At 30.4% G+C, this 22005-nt stretch overlaps 2 non-coding genes across 2 annotated transcripts; one reads left to right on the top strand and one right to left on the bottom strand.

The window, feature by feature from the left end:
* Positions 1-14077: 14077 nt before the first annotated feature.
* Positions 14078-14159, top strand: TRNAS-AGA (transfer RNA serine (anticodon AGA)). The gene has a single exon. It is a non-coding gene; the product is annotated as a tRNA-Ser (tRNA).
* A 230-nt stretch (positions 14160-14389) lies between these two features.
* On the bottom strand, positions 14390-14463 carry TRNAN-GUU (transfer RNA asparagine (anticodon GUU)). The gene has a single exon. It is a non-coding gene; the product is annotated as a tRNA-Asn (tRNA).
* Between the last annotated feature and the right edge of the window lie 7542 nt (positions 14464-22005).

The raw sequence follows: 22005 nt of genomic DNA, 5'->3' as shown, positions 1-22005 counted from the left end.
TATCAAGAGATTTTTATTGCAAAGTTCGACAAAGTAAATCAGTAATTCCCATTATTTTATGCATCAAATATAAGATGAATATAAATTCAAAAGATTTCATCACAATCAAATAACCACCAGCTTCTCCATGTATAGAATTAGAAGATCCTTCTTGAACCATACTTTCAAGCACAATAATAGTTGCACCATACATATCTATTAAGCTGCAAATAGAATCAAAATGAGCGCTCTAGCAAGTAGTTCCACTTCGATGTAATTTACCAATTTGATTAGCCCCTCTACTAGTCTCGCGTTCTCCAGTAGCTACCATATATGTGCAATTTCTATAGCTTGAGCATAATGTAACTCGGTATGACGTTTGGGAGAAACACAAATAAGGTTGATAATGATTGTCAATTTTGAGAAAAATAACCAAATAGAAATCTCATTTCCAGCTGCTGCAACTAATGTCAGTTGTAGTCGGTGAGCAAAGCCATGTACATAATATGCATAAGGACAATCTCTGAGAAATAGAGCTTGTAGTCCATTCCATGCGCCACGCATATTGCTAGCACCATTATACCCTTGACCTCGCATATTGAAAATATACAAGTTATAATGTAACTCGGTATGACGTTTGGGAGAAGCACAAATAAGGTTGATAATGATTGTCAATTTTGAGAAAAATAACCAAATAGAAATCTCATTTCCAGCTGCTGCAACTAATGCAAGTTGTAGTCGGTGAGCAAAGCAATATACATAATATGCATAAGGACAATCTCTGAGAAATAGAGCTTGTAGTCCATTCCATGCGCCACGCATATTGCTAGCACCATCATACCCTTGACCTCGCATATTGAAAATATGCAAGTTATATCGAGCGAGCACATCACAAATTTCTTTTTTAAATGTTGAAGAAGTAGTATCTGAAACATGCACAATACTAAAAAAACGCTCTCGTACAAAACCCTGAATGTCAACAAATCTAAAAACAATAGCCATTTGTTCTTTATTTGATGCATCTTTGGCTTCGTCAACCAAAATACAAAACTTTGCATCTCTAACTTCTTCACAAATCTTTTTCCTCACTTTGTTCGCAAGAATATGCAAAATCTCTTTTTGAATAGTTGGTGAGGTATACTTTGCATTTTTCGGAGCTTTTTCTAAGACAACATCATCAATGTCAACGTTCAGTCTCCCCATAAGTCTTATCATCTCCAAAAAATTACCTCGATTATTAGAAGCCGAAGATTCATTATGACCTCTAAATGCACATGTTTGTAAGCTAAGCTATCGAACACTTTCAATTGTTGTCATAAGTCTCAACCGATTTTTCTGAACTTCTTCAACAATTTGTGCATTCAACACTTTATCAATATGTCTACTTACTTTTATTAAATCTTCAGCAGATTTCACAGCATTATTATGTGGTGAAGTGGGACTTCCCACATGCATCAAAAGTGCACATCTAACCCCATCATTAACCCTATTCCAACTTCTAAAGCCTTCGGTGGTGAATGTGAGATGACGAGGCATTTTGTTTTCAAAGATAAAGCATGGAAAACAAAATATTGCATCCTTTGATGGAGAGTACTCTAGCCAAGGAAATTGATCAAATCAAGTGTATTGAAATCGACGATACTGTCTTCCTGATTCAGTCCTTGGATACTCTGCTAACTTAGGTTGATATGGACCCATTTTGATATAAGCTCTTCTAATTTCATCTTGTTGATTAATAGGATGTTTCCACACTGGAATTCGTAACCCAGGATCTCGTTCAAGAGTATTAACATCAATTTCAACTCTTTGAGATTTGAAAGGGGGTTGTTCACTATGATTTGACACATCAACATTGGAAGGAGAATGTCCTTTACTGGTTGATGTTTGTTCATTTGGTTTAAAGAATGAAAACATAGTTTTTCCTCTCTTGTTTCCTTGATTTTCCATTATAATTTATAACCTATTCAAGTAAAGGGATTAGGGAAGTCAGGTGCAAGATGAAAAGATACTAAGGCCACAATAGAATATTCATAAAATGCAGAATATACAAGGATAAACTAGTGATGCAAACTACTGGGAGATTTAGAGAACTTAACTTTGAAATAACCAGTAAATTATTAGTACTAGACTACTAGTGTGTTAGCATGCATCCATTTCTAGGGTACAGTCTACTGTTTACTCCACTAACAATCTACTGTAATGAATGTGAAATATTGAATTCAAAATGAAAAGTCATGGCTTGTAAATTCTTACCTGATGATTTTACACTCTTGCGGCTCTCTGTATAGATTCTTCTTCAAAATCCAAGCTAAAATTGTATATTGTTGAGAAGAAAAATAGCTAAAACCCCAAGTTATTTAGAAGACATGTGAACCAATTAATTATTTATATTTAGATAGATTTGTTGTAAAATATAACTAATTAATTAGTATTGCAAGGGAAGGTGGATGGCTAATTAATTAGTGTTGCTAAGGAAAGTAAAGTGGCGGCTAATGGCTAGTAATTAATTTGTATTGCAAGGAAAAGTAGGACACTAGGTTTGCTGTGTAAAAGATAAGAAAAGTGGGACATAGGTTTGCTGTGTAAAAATTAAAAAGGAAAGTGGGTCATTAATTGTTTTTTAACCTGGGCTACAGTCCTCCTTAGCCTTGTAAAAGGCTCCGCTCCTATATATATATATATATATATATATATGAGAATGGTACCTAAGAATGCTAATTAGGTAATTATAAATAAAAACATTGTACATAGTGAATTGATAGGAACTGGTTTTATGCGTAGAATGATCTTTTTACATGATCTATCTATTATTTTATATTTATTAAGGGGCAGCTTGATGTTTTTTTACTTTTTAAGCAAAATTTAATGACTTGCGACGCAATTGTCCTTAGAATCAAGATTCTCAAGGCATGGCTTCAAGGGTTTTTGTGTAATTTCATAAAGATTTTTTCATAATAATTATTTAATCCTAAGAGCAATGTGGTAATTTGATAAAAAATAAAAAAATTATTAACGTGTGTGTTGCACATGTCAGTTGTTCTGTCGCCTTTAGGTGGTGCGTGCGACTGACTCTAGCTGTTAAAAAACTTTCTTCCATTGTGTCATTGGATTCTCCGTGACGTCCTTTTTCTCAAGAGATAACACGTGTTGGTTGTTTCTCGTCGGATTGTCTCCGACAACATTTTTCTTTATGTATTCTTTTCTCTCTTCTCTCTTGAAATTTGTGCAGACCATTTAAGATTTCATGGTAGTTCTCTTAGTTACACGATTTGGGTGTTGGTCCTCATTCCTTTGATTTGTAATATTTGTCCTTAGTCTTTTTGTAGGTTTTTATTTTATTTTTTTCAGTTTTATCTTTCAATATAAATTTATTATTTTTTGTTTCTTCAATTTTGGTCTTGAATCTCTTTATTTTTTTATTTTTTCTTGCCCCTTTTGTAAAATTTCAATTGTTTTCAATTTCATCTTTTAATAAAAAAAATTATATTTGTTTTTTTTTAATTTATTCCTTATTTGTTTTGTGTGGTTTCTTCTTTTAATTATATTGTGAATTTAATTTTTCTTTTCAATTTAACTCTTTAATCCAAAATTATTCATCCTCTCATTTGTTTTTTGTTTTTTTTTAAATATGATCATCATTCTTTTAATTGTTATTTTTTTTCTCTTGGATCTTTTTTTTTTGTGTGTGTGTGTGTGTATTTTAATTTTATCATTTGATATTTGGTTTATTGAAAATTAGGCTTCATGGTTTTTTTTAGGTTTGGTGTTTCTGGTCAAATGGCTCGGGTCACAGGTTTTATAAACTAACACGGGTTGACATTGTTTTTTTACTTGTTTTTTTTTTTATCTCATTACTCGACATTGATTTTTTTAACAAAATAGGCTTTGTAGTTTTTTTTGTTTTTCTTTCTACCAGATTATCTTGATCTCATGACCTGATCCGTGAGTTTGGTAAGTTAACTCAGATAGGCTCACACCTATTTTTTGGCTTTTAACTACTCTTTCTTCTTTTGGATCCTTTTTGTGTTGTTAGATTTTTTTTAATTTCATCATTCAATATTTAGTTTGTTAAGAATTGAGCTTCGTGGTTTTTCTATATTTAGTGATTTCGGTCAAACGACTCGGGTCAAGATTTTCATAAGTTGACGATGGTTTTTTTTAAATTCGATTTCATGATTTTTTTTAATTTTCTTTCTATTAGGTTACCGATCTCATAACCTTATCTCTAGGTTTGGGGGGTTGAGCTTACAATTGCTAATTTTGTTTTATCCTTTTGTATGATTGATATTTTTTTTCAAATCACTTAACATTTGATTAGTTGAAAATTAGGCTTTGAGGTTTTTTAAATTTGGTGTTTCTAGTCAAATGACTTGGGTCACAAGTTTAATAGGTTAACACGTGTTGACATCGCTTTTTTTGGCTTATTTTTTGTTGGGAATTATGTTTCTTGATTGAGCTCGTGTTTGAGATTTCACAGGTTATAAATTTAGAAGATTAAATTAAGTTTACCTTTTTTTATGAATTGAGTTTCTTGATTGGACTTCTTTTAGTGTGTGTGTGTGTGTGTGTGTTATTGAGGTACCATTTTGGTTTGCATAAGAATGATTTAAACAAAATAAGATGAAGTCAAGCTTTTGCCTAACTTGTTGGTTGGATTATTAATGATCAAAGTGACCCAATTTGGCTCGTCACGAAGAGATTGGGATGTGATGCCATTTAGGACATAACTATTGGATTTGATAAGGTTGACTAGGATTATGGTGATACTTTTGATTGGTCCAAAATAAGGTTATCTAATTTGATAATTATGATTTTGATCGTGCAAGTGCAGACTTGGTACCTAATTAGAACCAACCAAAGATTAAGAGGTGATTTGGTAGTGTTTGAAATTGTGATAACAATTGTTTTTTTAAATATTTTTCTCTTAGAAATATATTAAAATAATATTTTTTTATTTTTTAAAATTCACTTTTGACATTAGTGCATCAAAATAATCCAAAAACATATAAAAAAATTAATTAGAAAAAAATCATTTTTTTTTCAAAAACACCTTTTAACCACAAAACAAACACCCTTTTGAAATTCTAATTACGATTGCAATTATTCTCTCTTTTTAATGCTAAGATGATATGCATGACACAATTTCAATGGTTAAGTATAGATTGGGTAAGAGATGTGCATACTTGCTTCTTCTTTTTTTAATAAAATCGAGAATATATATATATATATATATATATATATATATATATATATATATATATATAAAAGGGAAGCAGGAACAAAGAAAATAAAGCTTTAGCTACTTAGATTGTAGCCAAACCAAAGTCTAACGACATGGAAATAAATGAGAGCTTAATCCTCCTAATAGCACACCAACCAAAAATCCAACTAGAATCAGAACTTAAACAAACTAAGATGGGATGCATTCATGGTTTCTGTAAAGGTCAGCACTTGTATACCAGAATAAAACATTCAATTTTTTTATCCAACCTGCGGCAAAATAGAACAAATGCCATAGGATTTCCTCCCAAATAGGTTGCTTTCCCACAAATACCAAATTATTCATGGTATTCCACAAAGTCCAAACAATGCTAAACATAACCTCCCCAAACAGATCTTTCAAACTTACAATGATTATCCTATAGAAGAACTTACCATTGACATTAAAGATCATCGAAGGGATATGGCATTACCTAGTTCAAGCCTTTCTAAGCAACAATTTTATTCCAGAGTTTCCAAATCACAGGGCAATGCATGAGTATGTGAGAGATAGTTTTAGAATGGTGTTCACAAAAAGGGCAGTAGCCATCTTGGGGGCTCAAAATATATCTCCTAACTAGGAAGGCTCTAGTGCAAAGGTCTTCATTGAGAGCCAGCCATAATGTCATTTCTGTTTTTAGAGGGCAAAAAGATTTCCAAGCATCTATAGCATATGGTTTTGTTTCAACAAATATTCTCTTGTCAAGGGAAAACATACAAGAGTTTACAGTGTATTCACCTTCCTTCCCCCATTCCCAAATCAATTTATCTTCATTCGTTCGATAAATTACTACTAGATTTAGAACAAACATTAGCCTATGAAGCATCAGATTCTCTCTAGCTCGAAGGGGTCTTATCCAATTCAGATTCCAATGCCACACTTCCTCTAACCAATATCTCATCTAATAAACATGCCCTACTTTCAAGAAGGACAATAAAAAAAGAGTAGGATAAGAGTCAGCAAAACAGAAACTAGTCAGCCAAATATCTGACCAAAAGTTTACTTGGTTACCCTTTTTCCATTTTAAGTTTGCAGTTATCTCTTATCAGGGTGCTATCATGATCCTTATTAGTAATGGTAAAGTAGATACCTCTCAAAATCATTGAGATTTTTTTGCTAAATTGAGACAACCCATTGCTGAAGTTTGGTCTGTATTTCCCTAATATAGTCAGCCTAGTTAGCCTTGTCATTACATCACAGTTTTCAAATCCACTTGAAGAGGAGAGCTTTATTTTTTGCCAAGACAAACGCAATACCAAGCCTTCCCTTATCGTTTTCTTTCACCACTGTTTTTCAAGCCAACTTGTGGATTTTTCTATTGTCAATACCCCCTCCCTATAGAAATTGAGACTGCATTGTTGTGATCTTTTGAGCTACTGACTTTGGGATACAAAAAATAGACATGTCATTGTGCTTTGATTGTGACCACACATTGTCTTAATCAATGATAACAAACAAGCAAATATTGAGTATAACATAAACTATATGAAGGTATTTGAATAATCAAGAGATAATTCATCATCCTAGATGAATTAGGAAAAATATTTCATTTTTCCTCAAATAATATTAATTGTGAAATCTTTGGTCAATGTAGAATGAATTTTGAAAAGAGTTTCAAAATCTTATTCAAAGAATCAATAACTATAATATTAAGAATTAACATGATTTAACAAATAAAAGAATAATATCCAAATCAGAACATTCATGATGAAGGGATTATAATTACATTAAGAAATTGGTCACAAAAGGTTAAGTCAAACCACATATAACTTTCTTAATATTTAAGGGATCATGATAAGTTGTTAGGATTATGATTTATATTTGAGCCAACTTATTAGGAAATTTATTGGGTCACACATATAAGAATTATTAGTCAGAAATTAAAATGAGATGATTAATCAATTGTGATTTAATTGTAAATAAAATTTAAAAATTAAGGACTAAAATGTGATTAATACAAGGGATTACTAGACCTAGAAAAAATCAAGTAGGAACTTGATTGAATAAATTTTTAAAATTATTCTAAAATAATATATATGATTTTATTTAAGGGAAAAATTATATTTTTTTCATTCATAGGGTTTTTAGATTTCTTTATAAAAAGAATGTTATGCCTCTTATTTTCTAAAGTCAAAGAGTACAATACAAAAACATATATAAAAAAAAAACTAGCTCTCTAAGGTTTAACAGCCCCTCTCTACTCAAAGGGTTTATGAGATTTCTCACTGGTAGTTCTTGTGAATTATTGTTAGAGATCGAAAATTTGAATAACATATGGTTTGCGATAACCTAGTCTTGAAACAAATATCCAAAGCTGAAAAGAACATCTGATCTTCAAGTATCTTTGCATGAGCACTAACCAACTCTAGATTAGTCTAACGAGATTCTTAGAATTCCTAAAAAATTTAAATTTATTGTTTTTGCTGCGTGTATGTGTTTCAGAAACTTAACAATAAGATGGTTCCGATATAGACTATTACACTCTAAATATCATCTTTTGATATGTTATTGCATTCTGCAACACTTTTCTCAATAAATATAGTTATGTACCATTTTTTCCTTATGCCTCCTATTTTTGGAAGTAAGTTCTTTTTTTTCTTATCGAAACCAATCACAAATGACTCGTTGTTTTTATTTTCTCTGTTTTTTATTAAAAAAAAACAATGGCTTTCTCATAGCACGAGGGTTCGATTTTGAACCTAATTTGTAGTTTAGTATTTTTTTTATGCAACTTTCTGATCATATGGATAATTTGGTTAATTCTTTATGTATTGTATCCATGAGAATGTTATTTCTTTTAATAGTGTGGACAACATCAATATTAAATGAATCTTGGAAGATCAAATTGATCTATTCATAGAAATCAAATAAGAAAACTAGAGAGAGATCTAATTGGTGAACTATAAATTCTATGGTTGCATTGAAAAATATCCAAAATTTATACATATAATGAGAGGGAAAACTTGGAATCAAATCCTATATTGAGTTTATGTACGCAATTTTGTTTTTGTCCAATTTATAAGCTATAAATTGATTTGTCTACATCACGAAGACAACAACTATTTGCGACATTGATCACTTTATTTCGTTGATGTTTTTGACCACAATCATTATGCCATTGAAGCTTGGTAACAGTTTGTAGGCCCGCCTTGTAATTCAAGCGTTGAAAAGATAACGTTTAAGAGTCTTTGAAAGTATAATTCGGTTGTTTTTTAAATAATTTTTTATATTAAAATAGATTAAAATAATATTTTTTATATTTTTAAAAATTATTTTTATATCAGTATATTAAAATAATTAAAATACTAAAAACATATTAATTTAAAATAAATAAAAAAATAAAAAATTTTCAAACTTTTTAAAAATATTTTTAAAACATAAAAATACAAACATAATTAACCATGAATTATTCATGGAGTCCAGCTGGTCATACACTTATCTTTAAGGTACATTGAGCATGAAGGACGACATTACATGAGAGAAGACAGCATGTCCAATTATTAATTTGATCTCGAAGAGTAGGTGCCATAACTAGATTAAATTAAATTAGAAAAAAAAAAAAACCCTAAAGGGAGAAGGAAAGTTTGTATGTAAGAAACAAAATATTATCATTCTAATAGTAAAATGATAAAATTATTCCTGAAACAAGAAATTTTTGAATTAGATATTGAAAGCAAGATAATTTTTTTTATCATGATAATTATTTTTCACAAATATTATAAGGTTGGATTAATCATTGCAAAATAAAATTATTAATTTAATCCTAGAATAAAATAATACAATACTTATTACTCAAGGTGTTTTGATCTTTTAAGTTTTTTCAAAATAGTGTAATTTTTTAAATGTCTTTAAAGACAAAATCAACATACTCTCTCACAAGAGTTTTTTTTGTCATTCCACATTGGTATATTTGTAAATTTAAAGGTTACTCGGAAGTATTATTCTAATTGACATATATTAAATATTATTAAAAAAACATATTAGCGCGTGTGGACGACTTCACACTGTTTAAGTGGCGTGTGCAGGGTCTTCCAATCACCAAATGCAGCCTTCCGCATCGGCGTTGGAAAGGTATTGGTGCTCTTAATGTAATGAGATGACGCGTGCCCCTAACACGTCTCGGGTTTGATGTTGATGATAGTTTTTTTTCTCTCTCTCCACCTCGAATTCAGCGCCACCCTATTCAAAAATTTAGACCAGCCCTGTAATTTATTTCTTTTTTACATTTGGTCTTTGTTATTTTGATTATTATTATTTTTTTAATTTTGAACAATCTATAAAATTAAAAATGTTTATCAATTTCACACCCCTACTATTTTTTAATCTATAAATAATCTATCCAATTATAATTTTTTTTTCAATTTCACCTTCTATGATTTTTTTAATCTTTCAAACTGGATTTCTATTTTTTTTATTGCTATTTATTTTGTTTAAGATCATTTTCAAATTATAATATCTAATTTCAGCCTCATTGAGTTTTTTCTATCAATTTTTATCACCATTATATTTGTTCTTATATTTTTTGCTTTTGCGAGTTCTTTATTAATATTTTTTTTCATAATTTCATCATTTAAAATTAAATCAGTTGGGAATTAAGTTTCTTGATTGAAGCTAGGTCAAAGATTTCATTTCACGAGATACAAATTTTAGATATTAAACTAGGTTTAGAAGCTTTGTTCGAGTTTGCTTGAGTTTTTTTTCTTAAGCTGATAGTTTCTTAATTAAAGCTAGGTCAAAGATTTCATTTCACGAGATACAAATTTTAGAGATTAAACTAGGTTTAGAAGCTTTGTTCGAGTTTGCTTGAGTTTTTTTTCTTAAGCTGATAATTTCTTATTTTTATTTTTTTTTAAGTTTTGCCTCAGTTTGCCTTCTATAACAAGAATCACTAGTTTCAAAGGTTAACAAGAGTTGATTTTTTTTTTAAAATTGATTTATTTCAATTTATTTCTTTAAACTTTTTTTTTGTTTTTCTTTGTGTGAGATTATCTTAATTTTATATCTATGGCTACATAGTTTGCGAGTTCATCCTGTTTAACATGATTTTTTTGTTGTTTTTTTAATATTATTTTTTAACAGTTTCACCTTCTTTAATAATAATCTTGATGGATTCAAGTATTCTTTTTATTTTTTATTGTTATTATTATTATTATTATTATTATTATTTTATTTATATTATCTAAATTACCAACTGAACGAATAACTAATGTCTTGAATTTTCTTAACCTAGCATTCTTTTTTCACGTAGAAAAAAAAAAAAAAAACTGCCCGGTACTACGGTTCTAAATTGTGAGAACCTTCACAAGACAGTCTTACTTCTAACACATAATCATGTTAATTTTACAGTAACACACATACACATTCCTGGAAATAAAAATAATGGTTGTTGTAATGCTTACCTTATAAAGCATACAATATAAAAGTACCGTGTGATATATATATATATATATTCAAGTGCCAAAATTAAGCAATATCAATGGATTCTTAATTGTCTTGCACTGATAAATTTGTATCTAAATTAACATTTACGGGAAACAATTATCAATATAAAAAAGTGTCTTCAAAGAAAAACAACATGTTGTCTTTGTCAAAACTTCTTCAAGAAATACTCTTTTTGCCCACTTTTTTCTTTTTATAATTTTATCGGATTTAAGAACATCTCTATCTATTCTCGGAAAAAGAAAGATAGGACTCTTCTCTGAAAAAAGGAAAATTAGAGAGAGCCTACAGTACAGCAGCATCTCATCATCTCTTCTACTTCTTTTTTTCCTTTTTCGAGGGAGCGTATATAGCATAGCATCAGATTTTGATGAACGTTTAGATTTATCCAGGAAAAGATTGAACGAAATGCAAAAGAAAGGAGATTTCCCACGCAAAGAATAAGAAGCACAAGAACAAAAGGCTCACTAGATTCTGTTTAGACTGGCTAGAGGGCATGCTCTTTGAGCTGTGATGTCTCCTGTGACACAAACCCACAAACCAATTAATTGAAAACTATGATTATTATATCTATGTTCCATTGAGAGTCTTATGTGCGAAAAGTGTAGGCAATTGTGCTCCCCAACAATCCAACATGCTTTACAATGGCAGTTGTTACCGGCTTGCAATGAGACTTTCTGATAATTTATTGGTGTGGACTGATAAACTTATCATAACCATGTATAAAAAATAATATAAATTATATTTAAAATTTTATTTAAAAATTTAAATTATTAGGTTAAATTGATTATTTGATATGATATCATATCTTAATGTTCAAACAGTCATGAGTTCGAATCTCATCATCCTCATTTATGTGATAAAAATTAAGCACAAAATAATATGAGTTTAATCATATTTCAAGCCTAAAGAGCTTTTACTTGAGGAGTTATGTTAAAGAATAATATAAATTATATTTTAAAACCTAATCTAACAATTTAAGTTATTGAATTCAATTGGTTATTTGACAACCATTAATGACTTAAAAAACTCCAAAAATATGTAAAATTGTGGATTTTTTTTAAGTGGCAAGGAAGCCATTGGGCAAGTTTTCAGACGTATTCACTGAGTTCTTCGCTGATCGGAGTTTAAGCAGTCAATCCTCTCAATCATATTGATGTATTAATTCGAAGTTGTTTACATCTAAAAGAAATCCTTGTTAAGGACCAACATGTTGTCTAAGGAACAATAAGGACAAAATGCAATACTTCAAGGAATCCAAGGACGGAATCGGCACAAGCAAGACAATTGAATTGAGCAATATAGTCGGCAGTGAAGTTGTGAAAGCAAGGTAGATATTTTATATGCTGAGTTGTTTTTATTTAATAAGTATTATTCTATTGAGATTATATTATAATTAGCTTAGTTTAATCTTTGAGTTTGCCATCAAGCCTCATATTTCTCTACAAATAGAGAAAATTATTATTGCATTAATTCAATGGTTTGTTTCTAATATAAATTTATCTTTTTTCATGTATCTTAATTACGTTTTACATTTATCTTTATGCTTTATCCTTAAATTTATACCTTTTAATTTTGCTTTATTTTTCTTATAATTTTTTCTTTCCTTTTCCACATTGTATCTTGTATTCTACTTTCTATATTTTTCTCTTCTTGTAAATTCTTTCGACAGGGATATGCTAAGATATGAGATTACCACATCTTAATCTATGTGTATCTCAATCCAACACTTGAAAATTGATTATAGTCATAGTTTTCAAACCCGGCCTGATGGCCGGCCCGGTCCAAGGTCCGGGTTCCGGGTTCCGGGTTTTGACCGGGTTACCAGGTCGCCCGAGTCAATTCTTTTTTTAAAAAAAATCAAAATGATACCATTTTAGTAAAAAAACAAATGTCAATAAGTTACAATCAGGTTTTTGTCCTAGTCTTATCGGGTCAACCCGCCAGATAACCGGGTCACACCGGGTTTTTCCTTTCTTTATTTTTTCTTCAACCCGGTCTGGTTTCAGCTCCGAATCGGTCGGATCCCAAGTCGACCCGCCTGGCTGAGCTGAATTTCAAAACTATAATTATAATTGTTGGTTGCACGATCAAACCCAACAATATTCCAACAAAATGAGAAAACAAAATGGGTCCTCATTTTTTCTTAATGATGAAATGTCCCAATACTCTTGTTGCCTCGTAGGGCACCGGGTGGACCATGTGGGTTCAGCATTTGATGATTTTCAAACTCTTAAACAATCTTGACATAAAAATGTACAACAACGGAGCTGTATTTTCAAGGAAGTGCTTTGATTTCTTAAACCTGTCTTGCTGACTTCAATGCCCATGAACATAATACACTAATTAATGGCCTAATAATTGTAACTTTATTCAAAGTTAATCACAATTAGATTCCATAATCATTATTGCCATGTTAGAGCCCCTTTTTTCTTCGATGGATTTTGATTTCTTGGAGAGTTCGTCTCTTGGATTGAACCTTCGTATAAGATCATCAATGATTGTAAATTCAAGTTATCAGAAATCAATTTGGGCAGGGAAAAATCTTCGAGTCACATAAAGGAAAAAAAAATCAAATAATTACCCAAATTTACAATTCTTCGTAAAAATCATCCAAATACTCAAATAAATTATGTTTCTTAGGCTGCTATTGGGTGAAAAAATGAAAGAAAAATGTTAATAAAATAAAATTTATACAAATAAAACCCACACACCATATCGAAAGCATTAACACATCAATTTAACCAGATCCATTGCCCCTCGTGACCTTAACAGCAGAGGATGGCGCATGGCATGTGAAGTGATTCGTGCTTTGCCAATCGCCTACAACATTTAATCGCATCCTAGCTAGCTCATGTTCATGCATGCTCCTATTTAAATTAGTAAATCCTGTTTTTAATTCCTTTAATTATGGGACACCATGAGATACCCCAGTGAATTATGACTGATTTTATGGACTACCACGTGGGTGTAGCATGGATGAGAAAAATCTTATATATCCCATTTATTTCTTGTATTGTGCATTGAATTAAATGTCATTAATTAATGGAGGGTTTCTTTTTTCTTTTTTCTTTTTTGCTTAAAATGTTTTTAGAAGTTAAATAGGCCCATATATTTTTTTTCCTATTTTCGTTGATAAATAACAATATAAAATACAAATTAAAACAACTAAATGCATGTAACATGCACATGCAATGTCCCGACAAATATTAATTAGGCATGTGTACAAGTCCCGTCTTGACATTAAATCTCAATGCTCAAAGTTTATCTTATTGAGATGATCTCGAATATTTTATTCATTCACTCGATTTGCTTACAATACTTGCTTTCGGTGCTTGAAAGTTTGTCAACACATAATATTTACAATATTATTATCATGTATTACCATTAACATAACTCGTGGGCGTGCCGGAGTGGTTATCGGGCATGACTAGAAATCATGTGGGCTTTGCCCGCGCAGGTTCGAATCCTGCCGCTCACGGTTTTGGCTCTTAACATTTTGAAGGCTATATATGATTCTTTTGGACCTCTTCGTAGAAATCGAAAACTTTGCTACTTTTGAAGTCACAATTTCCTCGGAAGAATATATGATTCTGTGAAATATATTTTCTTTTGTGCAATGTACTTTTTATGGGCTCAAAAACGATATAATTAAAGGCCCGCAAGAAACAGGCAAAAAAAAAAAAAAGAGGCGAAAAGGAAAAATGAAAGCGCTAGAAGGAGGGCTTGAACCTCCGACCTTGTGGTTAACAGCCACACGCTCTAACCAACTGAGCTATTCCAGCTATTTGATCCACCACTTCAAATCCCATTATAAAAATAAACTGGCATAAAATTCACATCATAGATCAAACTCTTGACTTGGTTAACCTAAAAATGATATTATTTAATTTTTTAAAAATAAATTGAAATAATATTTTTTTAAAAAATTAAATTATAAATGTATAGAGTTTAACAGATAAGCTTCTAATTTGATTTGATGTGAAATTTTATTTGAGTTAGATTCTAAATTAGTAGGACATCGAATTAACTTGATGATCCAGGTTTTATTACAATGACACGTGTATTCTCAAGGGGAAAGAAAACACTACATAAGAAAATACATTTCCAAGGAGATTGAATTACTTGAATTGAGCCTCTCCTTAAAGTCAAGGTTTGGGGTATAAAGCGGAGAAGAACTAAGTTAGTATCATCAATCATGTTGCAAATCTAATCTGGGGGCTGTAATAGATAGCGAGCCACCGTGCCAATGTGACATTTATAGCACCAAAACCACTGCTAACAAACTACGACATCTTTTGCACGTGTACTCCATCCATGCATGAGATCACTTGGGGATTTATCCGAAGTCTTTAACTCTATACTCCTGAAAAGTCACCGTTTCATTTCCCATTTTCTTTTGTGTTCCCATACCGAATGAAGCATTAATTACATAGCATGCATTCAAGATGTTATGTGCTTCAGTGTATATTGCATAGCATGCTTTTGAAGTGTTATGTGTTCCATGAAAAACAGCTTAACAAAAGGCTTTGTTTTTTTTTTATTATTTACATGGGTGTCCGGGCCAGCTTGCGCGCACCATGACTAATCCCACGGCTCACTGAACATCCTGCAAACCCAGTGAGCATGTAAGGCACCGCGGGGATGACAGGCGTGCACAAGGAGATTCGAACCCGGGTGCAGAGGAAGGGAACAAGTCCCTTCCACCGCTAGGCCAATACCTCAAGTGCAAAGGCTTTGTTTAATCAAACACGTAGTGTGAATGTGTGCGTGGAGAATCAATAGATTAACAAAAACAAATAAGTGAAAAAAGGAAGGGCGGAAACAATGGAGACAATGGAGAGGAGTAAAGGTGTCATACAGACTTATAAACAGATAGTGTAAAAATCTAATGAACTCCTAATTAGGTTTTAAAATGGATATCATTCAATAACTAATGATGTCATTAGTTATAATTTAAATGCTAAAAAGTTTTTTTATTGAGGAATTTTATGATGTTCAAATTATAACTAGTGATTTTCTATTAGTTACTTAATAAAATATATTTTATAGAAATAAATAGATACAGGTAGAAGAGATAAATACTAAATGGACATATTTTTATCATTTTTTATGAGTCATAAATTTTATTTTGCCTCCCAATTGTGTTTGTTTTTTTTTTTTTTAGAGTTTGTTCCATTGAATAACTAATAAAATGCTATTAGTTACCGCTTTAGTGTTATAAGATTTTTCTTTTTCAAAGTAGGTCTTGTTAGGTAAATAATAGGATATCACTAACTACAACTTAAATATTATAAAATTTTTCTTATTAATATATACATGAGAAAAAAAACAATAGCTTAACTATTAAATATTTTCTTTCTTTCTTTTATTTAAATCATTAAATTCAAAATTATTAATGAAATCTAAGAATATGATGGTCATATTCTCTTCCAAACAAAAAATCATCTAAATCCAAACAAAACTATAATGTATTTTCTTGTCTAATACATAACTTGTTGAGAAAACTTATACTTAGCAGTATTTCTTGTGATTAAAAATGACAATTTAACTAAAATTTGATAGAGTAAAGTTTTTTTAGATAATTATTTTATTTAATGGGTAATGAATAGAATATGAATATTGCTGGAATTTTTTTTATAAAACATGATTAATGGGCATATTTGAGGTCAAATTAAAAGTGAGATCCTCTTATTTTTAGGGTTAAAACTTTATTGAAATTTAATTTTTAATATATAGTTTTTAATATAGAACATTAATATGATTTAAATAAATTATAAGTGAATGAGAAATTGATTTTAAAGAACTTTTTGTTGACATGTTTTGATAAAATCTAAAATCCTCTAAAAACTCTATCTTTTGTTGGAAAAAAACAAAACTTTCCTAGTATTTATATAATGAATAGTTGAAGAATTAAGATCGAGCTCAAAAGATAATAGGAGAGATTATCTAAACAAAATAGGTTTCGGACTTAATTCCAAACACATGCTTCGGTGATTTATGTTTTATATTAACACAATACACATATATGTATAAGATGTATAATTCTTTTTAATATGTATATTTATGAAAAATATATATATATATATTATTTTTTTATTTCATGTCAAATAATAAATAAGACTTAGGTAATAAATATCCACATAGTTATTCAAAATTTAATAAATAAAATACGAATATCTAAGTTTTTTTTTTCTTTTTCACGTGAGATATAAATATACTAAAAATCTAATCAGTGAATGCTTTACCATCCATGTTTGTGATGTTCCATAACAAAAGTGCCTAGGCATTAAGATATAACACTAATTGATTCAATTCTGGGTACAATCATAATTCCAATTCCCAAACACACTAAGCATATTATTTCCCACCTACCTAAACTTAAAATAATCATCACATGTATTAAAAGAATTTTATTGGTAAATACTAAATATATTATCTTTCTTTAATTAAAATTGTATGTGCCAAAAATAAAAGATTTATTCTATATAAGGAAACTAGTTATTTATTTGGAACATGATAATATAAAATATATGTTAATAATAATGTTAAAATTCAACTTTATATCTAATAAAAAAAGAGACTAAAACATTAATATAACTCCTAAAAACTAGGCTAATTCCACTTTTACAACACATGGCTATTTATACATCACATGAAACCTAAAATAATATAAACTAAGTTTTTTCAATTATTTTTAATTTATACAGTATTCTATTGACACTTTATTTTGACTCTCAAAAGTCTAAAATTGTTTCAATTAAAATAGCTGTATGTGATATATGATTATTATCGCGTGTTATTTCTAACTTATTTAAAATTAGTTAATTATTCCTTTTTGCAACGGCTGCCAATATTAAAAGAAGAATATTTAATTCTGAGGGGTGTAGCTCACTGGTCAGGCCCTAAGTTTACTTCTTAAAGATCACCAGTTCGAGTCTCACAAATCTCAAGGTCACTGGAGACTTACATGGTCATTAACTTCAAGGCCCGTAAGATTAGTCGAGGTACGCACAAGCTTACTCGGACACCCACGTTAATAAAAAAAAAATTAAATAAAGCGATTTATAATTGTTTTTAATGTCCATATCTTTAATTTCCGTCCACTCTACATATAATAAAAACTAAAAACTATATCAAAATTAAACAAATTATTCAATTGGATCTTGTTAATTTTTTAATGAATATTTGGTTATTATCTTTTATTATCTTTGACTACTTTGAATAAAAAAGACTAATAACTTTTGACAAGCTATATTAACATTAAAAAAGTACTCCTTAGTCAAAATATTGCCTCTATCTTTGATATTTTTGTCATATATAATCAAAATAAGCTCTTTAAAATAAAAGAATTCAGTAAAATCTATAATGTTAATATTACGAGGTTAAAAATTAATGAAATCTTGAATAAAATTTTTATTCACATGATAAATGTATTAGTGTTATATATAGATTTTATTTTAACATATGACTCTCTTAAAAAAATTAATTCATAAATATTGTCATAAAGTAGTAATTTGGCAGGAGAAGACATTTTAAGTTTGTAAATATTAAAATATAAATACTAATGTATGAGGTCCTATGTTTTATCAAACTTTATTTCCTTCAAAGATCTTTCAAGAGTTTTTAATCATAGATATTACTAAATATAAGTAACTAAAATAAACAATTAAAAGATGTTTAGATATTAAGATTTATCATATTTTGGCTTGATTATATTTATTTTTATCATATATAGTCAAACTAACTTCATTATAGCTTTTTTATAATTGAAATTATTATTTACGTTCAAGAAAATGATGTTTTTCTCTCTCTTTTTTTTTATTAAATAAAAAGATATGAAACTTTTTAATACAACATAATATCAGAAATATTGTTTTGATTTTTGTATATACATATAAGAAAGTTATACAAAATTTAAATCTTTTTATAATAAATATATACAAGCTTTATACTTGCTAACCATTAACTATTAAATCAATCCATAAAAAATATATAAAAATATATCATTAAATAATACATGTTTATGTTCAAACACTAGACAAAAATACAATCTAGCCTAACAATAATCCGTACTTCTAAATATTAAAAAAAGAAACCCGCACGCCCGCCTTTTGTCGGATTACAGGCATAGATTATGGAGGTTGTTTGTTTTTATGTTTTAAAAATTTATTTTTTAAAATTTAATTTTAAAATGTATTTAACACTCACAAATGCACTTCCTCTTCTTTTAACCATGGATAATTCGCCCCCACCCGAACCCTCTAACCCAGCTTCCCTTCCTCCTCCTCCTTCTCCTCCTCCTTTGACTCAATCTTATGATGTATCTCCTTGTAATACTCTTGGTTTGGTTGGGTTTGATTTGGTTCCAGCTCAAGGAATGGCTCCTGTTTTGACTCCACTCCCTGACCCGACCCCAAATCTAGCTCAAGTTCCTGACTCCATTCCATCTTCGGTTCCGGCTGCCTCTACTATTACCCGTAAGTCTTGCATTTCTTAAAATATTTGTCTTTCTCAAATACATTGGAGAAAAAAAGTGGATTTTTTGTTAATGGTTTTGCATTATGGTTTGAGACTGTTTTTGGGTGTTTTAAGTTTTTCATGTCTGGGATTTTTGAAATGGCCTTTTGTTCTGTAGGGCTTAGAAAGTTTGTATCTTGAAGGTTTATGTGTTTTTTTTTTTCGAAAGAGAAAGTTGAAAAGAAAAATATTTTTTGGTGCATTTTTTGGTTGTTTAGTTATATCTTACGTTTTATTAGGTTGATTAAATGTCAAAAAAAGAATAATCTTTTGTCTCCTAAAAAGAGAAATATAAAAGTAATCATTTTTTGTTTTTTTTTTGTTTCTAGGCTATAAAATGGCAAAGTAGTTTCTTTCCTTTGTGATGGAGGCGGTGTTTCCTTGTCGTATATAGGAATTATTATTTATTACTAATCCTTTATTTTGTTAGTTTCACTATTTGTAGAAATTGTGATAAATCAATAGAATTTGCTATTTGTAGAAATTGTAATAAAACAATAAGAAGGCATTTTGTTAGTGTAACAAATCTCTCTGCTTGGCTATGAAGAGAAATTATTTAATGTTACTAGAATAATTGTTGGAGTTGTGTATTTAGACTGATATTATTGAATAATTACTTGATTAAGGAATAAGCATTGATTGTTTGATGTAAGATTTGTTTATCTCGGTTTCGTAAAGAGGTCACTCTACTATTATTGACAATGTAAATTCAACTATTTGATTCTTGAAATCTAATTATTTTTTGTTTCAACAAAGTTATTGAATTTGTACGATCAAGCTAGCAGATGGTCTTGTTCATCTTGCTCAATGAACCTCAAGTGACATTAAGTTTTTTGCTTGCATCTTTCTGTATATAATTGTTTGAAGTTTGATTATATTTGATAATGCAGATGGGTTAAATTTTATCTGTGTGATTTTTTAAGGCCTTCTAGAGCGCTTGTTGTTCAAGAATCGTCTGCAAGAATACACGTGAAGATCATCCTTACAGCTCCTAGTACATCAAACTTTCAATGAAAGATCTTCACACACACCAAGGTTTAGATCAACTGTGTGGGTAGATGGAGCACAATATACCTCTCCAAACACTTTCTTTTGTCGAAAAGAAGTTGAACAAGATGTTGCGAAACTAGCACTTAAGAGTATTCTAAAAAGGGTAAAGGATGAAGGATGTCCGCTTCTACATGAGGTTTGTGAACAGATTGTAATTTTTACCTCTTCAAATGCTATTAATTCTTTTCTTCTTCATCCTTTTGTTGTTGTTCTTTAGGGGCTTTATGCATGTATTAGTTTTGTGTTTTAGGCTTGTGACATTCTTCGTTGTGACAACTTATATGGCTTCGCTCCATTTTCAAAGCAATATTAGTTTTTTTTTTGCAAATGAATTATCATTGGTTGTCTATATATTTAAATACCTGATTCACAAGTCATTCTACACTATCATTGATGTTTTGAAATCTCTTCTGATTGATCATACAAGTGAATAGAAAAATGCATTGATCTGAAGCATAATGTTTTTATACTAATTATATAGATTGTTTTGGTACGTTGGTGCCAATTTTGCTTAAAATGTTGCCTTGCTTCTTACCTTTCCACAAGCTTCTCTTTTTTATTGTCTGGTTATAATTTTCAAATCTGTCCTGTATGAATTTGAAGTCAAGGTGAATCTGGAATACCCCAGTTACAACACTGTGTAGCGACAATAATGTTTATTTTGCTTCTTACTTTTCTACATGTTCCTCTTTGTTCTTGTTTGGCTATATATACAGGACACGTTGTTTTGCAAATCCATTCTGAATGAATTTGCGGTGAAGGTGCATCTTGCAAAGCCTACTTACAACAATGTCCAGTCACCAGGGTTGCTGCCTGTTTTTGTGTCCACTTTAGTTTTCAATGGTGTAAGTTATACTGGTGATACTGGCAGAAACAAGAAAGAGGCTGAACAATTGGCAGCACGCATTGTGATACTCTCTCTTCCAGGTATCCTTACCTGCACGAGGAATTGAGAATTTGCTTCATATTACATATTATGTTTTTGCAGTTTGTTTGTTTCTTTTTTCACGGGTGGTTGACTAATTAAAGCTGGTGAAACAGGTGATTCTGGGTCATTGAAAATTCTTTATGAAATAATCAAGTCTAAAAAAAACTCTATAATAGGGTCAAGGATCCAAGCCATTCCCAACCCAACATTGTGCACGGGGGAGTAAAATTTGGATGTTCCGAGACCAAAATTAGTCAAGAGCAAGAGGTTAGAGCTGCTATTGTTAGGGATGCTATACCACAAAGTGCAATTTCACCTGCAGCTTCAGGAATGCGTCCACCCCACCATGAGTTCAACAGATTGAGACCAGATCCAACTCCTTTTCCAATTGCATTCACACACCTTGTTTCAGAACAGGGTTATTGATGCTGGTTCTAGTTCAGCCAAAAAGAAGAGGAAGAACAAGAAAAAGGCTAGCGAAAATGAGCAAGTTGATACCCAGTGTCACACCCGGACATCACGACGACCGATTAAAAAATTTCTAAGAAAAGAACAGATATCCGGCATCTTGTTTGTCGCACATGTGCGGCGTCGCGGCGAAATGCGTCCACTCTCTGTATATGTAAATTAAGAAATGGGGGAGACAAGAATTTCTTGTCTTTTATTAGTGGAAAGAGAGAATGAGAGTCGCCACAGAGTATTTTGATCACTAGGAACCTTAATTGGTCTTAGAGATCGGGCACGAAGATTAGTTGCGTAAAGGGAAGGTATTAGCACCCCAAATACGCCTTGAGGTAAGCTGCATTGTTTAATGTATGATAAAAGCTAA

The sequence above is a fragment of the Populus trichocarpa genome, chromosome 4 (assembly GCF_000002775.5).
Source record: "Populus trichocarpa isolate Nisqually-1 chromosome 4, P.trichocarpa_v4.1, whole genome shotgun sequence".
NCBI classification, from domain to species: Eukaryota; Viridiplantae; Streptophyta; class Magnoliopsida; order Malpighiales; family Salicaceae; genus Populus; species Populus trichocarpa.
The sequence above is the reverse complement of the archived record's forward strand: the minus strand, read 5'-3'. Positions and strand labels throughout refer to the sequence as shown.